The following is an 8,194-nucleotide window of genomic DNA, read 5'->3' as shown; positions in this document are numbered from 1 at the left end:
AATAAGAGGCATGCTACATGATCTAACACATCACATGATTAAGCTAACAATAATAGTGGGAAACCGAAAATCATTCAAAGTTTGTTCTAAAAAATCTCAGTTCAACCTATCATAGGCTTTTCCATATCATCTTTGAAAGCCATAAACTCATTCTTCTGCTTAGATTTATGAATGGTGTGTATGACTTCTTGGACAAGAATAACATTATCATAAGTCCCTTAACCAGGAATAAAACTATTTTGAAGAGGGTCAATCAGGTCATCCAAGATAGTTCTTACAGTGTAGTAGGGCTGTCAACTTTCGAAATAAGAACCACCATGATATCTAAAATTCGTTGGTCCATAAACCCACAATAGAATCCATATTGCACCGTCTTCTAGATATATTTCCCTATAATTTGTCAACACTTTTTGAAAAAGAAAGGTTGAAAGCCATCAGGGCCTAGAGCTTTGAAGGACAACATAGACATAACCACCTTAATGACCTCTCACATAGTAATGGAGGCAGTCATTTGATCAAAACCAGTAGTAGATAAAACTAGGGTGAACACCTTTCATAAATCAAGATTAACCTGGATGACACCACAGAAAAGAGTCTGAAAATAGGGATTAGCCCCTTCCTTAATATGAACATGATTTCTATGAATCCAAGTATATATGCTATCAATGGCCCCAAGGTCCATTAAACCACAAGTTTCTAAATCCGTAGAAAATTTAGTCGCCCTTTCAATCATGTAATTATCACCTCTAACCTCAGAAGGGAGCATAATCTCATTAAAATCGCCAAGAAGAAGCCAAAAAAGACATAAATAATTATGCAACAACACCATGTGATCCCAAAGAGAATCTCGAACAATATTAGAAGGGTTATCATAAATAGCGGTGCAGATCCATTCACTATCCTCATTCTCTAATTTAATGTAGATAGCCTAAGAGAAAGTATCAATCACCATAGTAGTCATAAGACACCCACTAGCCCAAAGAACCAAAATACCGCCACAATGACTAGAGGCTTCAACAATCACACAAGCTTCAAAACCAAGCCCCGTCCAGAAGCTTTCAGAACTTTTAAAATGATAATGAGTTTCCACAAGAATGATGATAGAAGTATTATATTTTCTGATCAACTTCCTTGCATGATGATAACCATCTTTATTAATGGCCCCACATACATTCCAAGAAATAATATTAAATTCCTGAAAACCAACCATAAAACTTAGATAACGGTAATAATAATAATACTAATAATAATAAAAAGGAAACACAAAGAAAATAATAATCCATGGATAATTCTTTATTTCCATGGGAAGCCTAATCCTTGGAACAATCATTTTGCATATCCCCATCATGAAGAATTAAATTTGGAGGAGCCTGGAAAGAAGTAGTGGACCTATGCAATGTAACTAAAGTTTTCAACACCAACCAAAGTGGAGTCCATGAGCGACACTTCCTTAGTAGGCCTAGAAACCACGTGTGCTTGATCCATCCCGTGGGGTTGTTGCCTAGATTCGGTGTAGGGGCTGGTCCATGAGAAATTAATGCAGAGGGACATTCAATACACGTCTAGGCATTTATGTTGGGCGGTTTTTCGGAAAAAGACGGTCGATAAATGGTGGAGTAATTAGCCTCATAAGCATTTGTGCAGCCATTAATGCCAGGACCCGTTTTAAAATTTGTATATTCAATCAGAAAGAAATTATGCATTAATTACTTGAGACGATTCCTAGCCCGAGACGTCTGGGCATTAATGACAGACTTCCTAGCCGTTAGGCCCTCATTTATACCCATAAGGAAGGGTTCAAAATCTTGTGAATTTATTGCCTTGCTCTTATACGAAATTAAATGGTCTTGGTCAAAATCAAAAGAAGAATTTCGACTCCTACATAGGACCTGGGTAATTACTCCAACCGTGAACCCCTCACTTAATTCCATAGAGAATTTATTCTACCCTTTTGGGAAGATGTTGCTTGCGGATTTATGGAGGGAAAACCCTTATTTGCAAATCTTAGTCTCCTTTGGTTGGTAGCTTTTTTGTACTCATATGCCACCTTAGTATTTATCAATTTCCATTGTGGGAAAAGTAGATATTTCTTGACCGTTTGGCATAGATGAAAATGAGTTATGGGCCCCTCCTTTCATAGTATTAAAGTTACCAAGTTGAGATTTTTTTTCAAATATTTTTCCTTTTGAATTTTGATCATTATGAGTGATAGATTCCTGCCCAATTGGTGGTTGCACATTTGATGAATCTGGACAAATTGACGCAGTTGGACGACCACCTTGCTCCTCTATTGTGTTCCTGTTTGTGTGCATCAGCATAATCGGGGCAACAAGGCAGTTTCTGGTGACATGACCCACAATTCTTACATATGATGTGATGACCTTCATACATGATGTTGTAGTAATGGCCTTCGAGGATGTACCTCCCCGCCACAAGTTTAGTTAGATTTATTTCAATACAAACCCTAGCACATCTCCCGATATTAGCCCTTAAATTATAATTGTCTACTTGGATAGAGTGTCTGACGCATGAAACAAGACTTAGGAGGAAACTTTCGTCATAGTAAACCATATTTAGGTCATGAAAATGAATCCAAACCATCATGCCATCTACCTTGGTTTTAGGTGCAACAAATTCAGGGGTGTAGCATGCTACAACTACATAATGACAAAAAAGCATCCAAGACCAAATTGAATATGTAATTGAAAAGTTTGATATTTGTTTACTGCCATATATTTAATATTTGTGCATAAAAATATATGTTCAATTGTGTTTTAATCACTATGCAATTTGCTTGTTTAGTCATTCTGTTCTGTACAATAGTTAATCGATTAAACCTTCCTATTAATCGATTAATAGGACTATTTTTCCAGTAATTGGGTTTTGATTCAAGAAGCGGTTATCGTTAACCGCTACACCTATTCAACTCTTTCTAGGTGTTTTTAGACCACTGATACCTAACACTTGACTTGCATTTTCAGAGAAGTTAGGGATGAATCGAAACATGACCTTACTATAAAAATTCCATAAAATTCATTTAAGTTATATGAAATTAATAGCTTAGAGACGGTGTTAGTCGTAAACCTTATATAAAATGTATTTGAACTTTTTAAAGTAGACATTCATAAATAGTTTAATTCCCATATTGTATTTGTGCATGTTAAGTCAATATTCTAGTTGAAGGTATGAATATATAGATTATAAGAGTGGATTTCAACCTTGCAATTTGATATTGTAGAAAGATTTGGTTAGACATTATAGATAAATATAGAACCAAAATAAGCACAAGCAGCAATTACGTAAACATATTCCAATAGAATTCTGGTTTTCATTCCAAGCATTAATATCTCATTGAAGAAAACACACTTACAACTGAGTAGCAATGAGAATTTTACTTTATGAAAATTTAGGATGCTCAAATCATGTATAAGATGATTATATCAAGCATATTCTATTGTTAGGGAAATTTATTCTTGTTATTATTTACAAGTAACAAATTTGTTTTATCATACCCAATTTTGCTTTCCTCTCTACAGTTTGTTTGAGAAGAGGGTTTAGTGAGGTGGCTACTCAATCTCTTACCTTAACGCATAGGGTTTTTGTGTCCTGAAACCTAAAGCTACCTTTCATTGGTGTAATCCAAATGCTAAATGCATGCAATATGTTAATGAGGGGAGTAGACTCCTCTCCATTCCTAGAGAGGACAATTATGAGAAATGTACTAAAAAATTAAAAGACAATGACATTTGTAATCTTTAATTTACATTAAAGTTACAATTTTAGCCTTAAAAATACATTAAAAAGTACTCTCCTCTCTAGTAACATAGAAGAGTCTTACTCATTAATGAATATAGTCTGCATGTAGAAACAAAGGCAACAATTTGGTCTAGATTATAAATATAATATGAAATGTGCTTGACCATAACAACAAGACCTAAAAATTCAATCAGCAACAGACCAACATGAATGTTGAGATAGATTAAATTCTTCAAACAAGACACTTGAAGTCAAAGAAAATATAGACTTACCTGTGTCTCTATAATTCTCTGAACCATGCATTCCATATCTGATTTGTTATGAGACGTTACTTGAAGCCGAAGCATCTAAGGCAGGGGACACTGAGGGATGGACTACTGTTGGAGAATTTAAAACGGCCATTAGTGGCGGTGTTTGAGGTGGTGGTGACTGGATTGAGATCTTCTCAACACTGTCCTTCAACCCGTGACTTGAGAGAAATCACTTCATTAATACTTTGGCTTTCTACCTTCTTTGCTTTTATTTAGGGATGATTAATAGTTTTTTTTTCTTTCTTCCATTCATGAAGTTTTGAGAAGCTAACAGTAGTGTTTGAGGGGAGCTTGGTTTGGTTTGGGGCTTGGTGGTGGGCTGTGTTTTAGTTGTTCTTATTCTCCGACAAGTTTAGTGAAAGTTGTTGTTTTAGGCATGTTTGACAATGGCTCTTGAAAGCTTAGTGAAATCAAACCATGAAAGCTTAGTGAGTTGAGGCCCTTTTTTTATGAGATGAGAAGATATTCTCCTCCTCCTATTTTTATTGAAGTATGGCCTATGGCCTCCTTTCTTACATAATATTTGGCAGTCAGAAGGAGATGTTTCATGGAGGGAAAATATAGAGTTTTGTGAAAGGAGAGAGGGTGAGTTTTTATGAGGAAATGTATGAGAATTAATATGTAATGAAAGCTTTTTCCTTCTAGCAAAGTAACGTATTGTTTTTCCATCTTTATTTCCTAATTTTTTTTATCTTCCTTATTCAACCTTCTCTTATTCTTCTCCTCCACGTTCCTTTCTTTTTGTACCTCATGCTTTTGTAACTATCTCAACCTCTCAACTCTTTCACTAGTACCTTTCTTTTTTGCATGTTTCATCTTGCTACATGATTTATTTTTTGCCTATTCATCATAGAAATATCATGCTTAACATTTTTATTAAATTATCTTGAAAGTTATTATAACAATTCGTTAATAACCAAAAGTTATAAATGTTGATTAAGATTCCAATATAAAATTGGTTACATATAGGAAAATGTTATTTTAATAAAAATATGTTGTTTTGAAGTCTTTGTATTTATAGATAGACCAGATAAAATTGAGTGTTCACATGCCAGAATAAGGAATGCATGTCTTCTCTAAAGCACAGATTCTTTGAATACTCTCATGTGTCGGTGTCGGACGCGTGTCTGACACGGATACGCTCAGATTCGTGAATGATACATATCTTTAGAGTATCCAAAAATTAAATAAAAATAAATAAAGATACGTATCTGATACATTTTCAACAAAAATATGATAAGATATGATATGTTTTTATCAATTTCATGAATTATTCTACTATATTTTCTAGTTTTGGTACTTGGAATTTCGAAGGACAATGATTTACAATTTCCATTATATTTTCTACTTTATATATTTTTATTTACACTTGTAATTTTATAATATTTTATGTGTTTACCCCCATACTTTCGAAATAGGCCAAGTCTTGTTAAGTCATGCTTAAGGCTAAGCACATAGCTTGTTATGTCAAGTTTAAACATGTCATGTGTGGATCATTTTGGCCTATTTTGAGCACTTTGCTTGCATTTGATTAATTTTTATCTTTTCGACTTAAATACTACAAAATATAATATAAAATAAATACACAAAGCATATACAAGATTGTGATATTTTATCCAAAAAGTGTTAAATTAAGTTGGTTTTCTCATTTTTGCCAAGGATAAGTGCCATAAAAAGTGTATGAAATTTAGGCATTTTTGGCACTTATCAAATCCCCACAACTTAAGACTTTGTTTGTCCTCAGACAAATGGTAAAGCACATCTGAAATCAAAGTTTGGCTAACTTTTCAGATATGATTGACATGATTTCAAATTTGCTTAAGCATGATCAAAAAATGTTTTTAATGAGATTTTTCATGATTTGCGAATTTTTCACACATAATGCGTTAAACATGAAATGTATGCTATTCTTCATCAAAAGTGTGTAACAATTTACCTAAGGAAATATTTTTCAATCAAAAAGTGTTTTTCACACATGTTCAAAAATGGAACTTAAAGGGGTAAGTGTTTCACTCAATTTTTCAACCATTTGACTGTAGTAATTTGAACTTATTCGTTGTCTCACCTATTCTCTTAAATTGCATAATCAATGAAGGATCACTAAGGTCTTGTTTTCGGTTGTAATGAGGTTTGGTTTGGATAATCATGGTTTTTCTAGATAATGAGGTTAAGTTCAAGTCAAAAGAGAGCATTTTTGAAAAGATTCTCCATGAAGCACTTCACTCTAATTTTATTGATAATTTTCTTCTTCAACCTCTTAGCTTTTGAACCTTGGCTTCTTTTTGGCTTTTCTTTGTATTAATATATGAACTTCAACAGCGCAACAACAAGCGATGTTAATAAGACCTATAAAATGTGCTGTTTATTTAAGACTATATGACAGCGCTTTGTGGACGAGGCGCTATTGTATTGATGCACTATATGTCAATGCTTTTATGTGTTGCGCTGTGGTATATAGTCAATACAACATTGTTTATGAAGTGCTGTTAATGATGACCATATACTACTGTGGTAAAAAAAAGTGCATGAAAGCACTATTATACATCTAAAATAAGTGATGTTGAACGACAACTTTGGCATAGTGATTTCTCAATCTCTTTTTCTTTTTCACTTTCTTTTATATCATTTTGTTGTTTTGTTGTTTTTTTTTTGTAAAGAGATGGAGAAAGAAAAAAAAAATTTCTTTTTGAGAAGCCAAGTCCACCAAAGAAAAAAATTTCTTTTTCTTTTTTTTTTGGCCATTTGGTTCAACTAAAGAAATAACATACATTTATCACTTCTTATCAATCTTATGCAATTAAGAAATTTAAAGACTCAAACAAGTTTAATTAGACAAATCAAATGGTGATTTAACTTTGATCCTCACGTGTTTGGCTCATTCCCTCACTTGGGGTTAGGTTTACACTTCTTGATTTAAAAAATGTTTGCAAATATCATGTTACACAAATTTAATTTCCATTTGCAAAAAAATTCAAGTTATGACACTATGTGATGTTTTCACAAAAAGTTTAGCATAGATCTTATTTAGCTTTAAGTCAAGATATGCTTAGAAATTTCTAATCATGCCACAAGTTTTTTATTTAACCAATTTGATTTCGATTTTGAAAAAAAATTGAGTTTTATGAACAACCAAATTACTTTTTAAATAACTATACAATCTTATATATACTATTAACTTTTTTAAAAAAAATTTCATATGTATTAAACTATATTCCCCCTCTTTAAATGATGGATTGTCCTCAAGCCAATTGAAATATTGGTTTTAAGGAGATGTCTGATGCATATAATTTTTTTTAAAGAATAACATATTACTTCTAAACACAAACTTAATTAAACACAAAACATAACATAAATTTAAAAGAAAATTAAAAACTAACCAACTACTGGGTTGCCTCCCAGCAAGCGTTCGTTTAACGTCAATAACTTGACGCCTGTTTCAGCTGTAGAAGTTATTCTTATGTTATTTCGATGATGGAACCTGATTCATCACCCAAGTACGGTTTTAAGCTTTGTCCATTCACTGTCCAAGTCGTTTGAGACTTTGGATCTTCCAATACAACTGCTCCATATTATTTAACATCTTTTATCACAAATGGCCCTGACCATCTAGTCTTGAATTTTCCCGGAAGCAGTTTTAATCTTGAATTAAACAAGAGTACCTTTTGACCTTTATAGAAATCGTTTCTTCGAATTTTGGAGTCATTGTACTTTTTAGCTTTTTCTTTATACAATCTTGAAAATTCATAAGCTTGGAACCTCATTTCCTCTAATTAGTGTAATTGATTCTTTTGTTTTGTTCCTACATCATTCAAATAAAAATTTAAAAACTCAAGTGTCCAATAGGCTTTATGCTCCAATTCAATTAGTAAATGACAAGCTTTGTGGTAAACTAGTTGGGATGGAGTTTGGCCTATTGGTGATTTAAATGCAGTTCTATATGCCCATAAAGTATCATCCAACTTTTGTGACCAATCTATCTATTAACAATATAATAAAAAAAACTCCCTCATGCCACATGTCACTTTCTCCTTCCCTCATGCCACATGTCACTTTCTCCTTACATTTTTTCCTTCATGACACAATTAACAATATAATAAAAAAAACTCCCTCATGCCACATGTCACTTT

Source organism: Lupinus angustifolius, chromosome LG10 (genome assembly GCF_001865875.1).
Source record: "Lupinus angustifolius cultivar Tanjil chromosome LG10, LupAngTanjil_v1.0, whole genome shotgun sequence".
NCBI lineage: Eukaryota > Viridiplantae > Streptophyta > Magnoliopsida > Fabales > Fabaceae > Lupinus > Lupinus angustifolius.
This window is presented reverse-complemented; position numbering follows the sequence as displayed.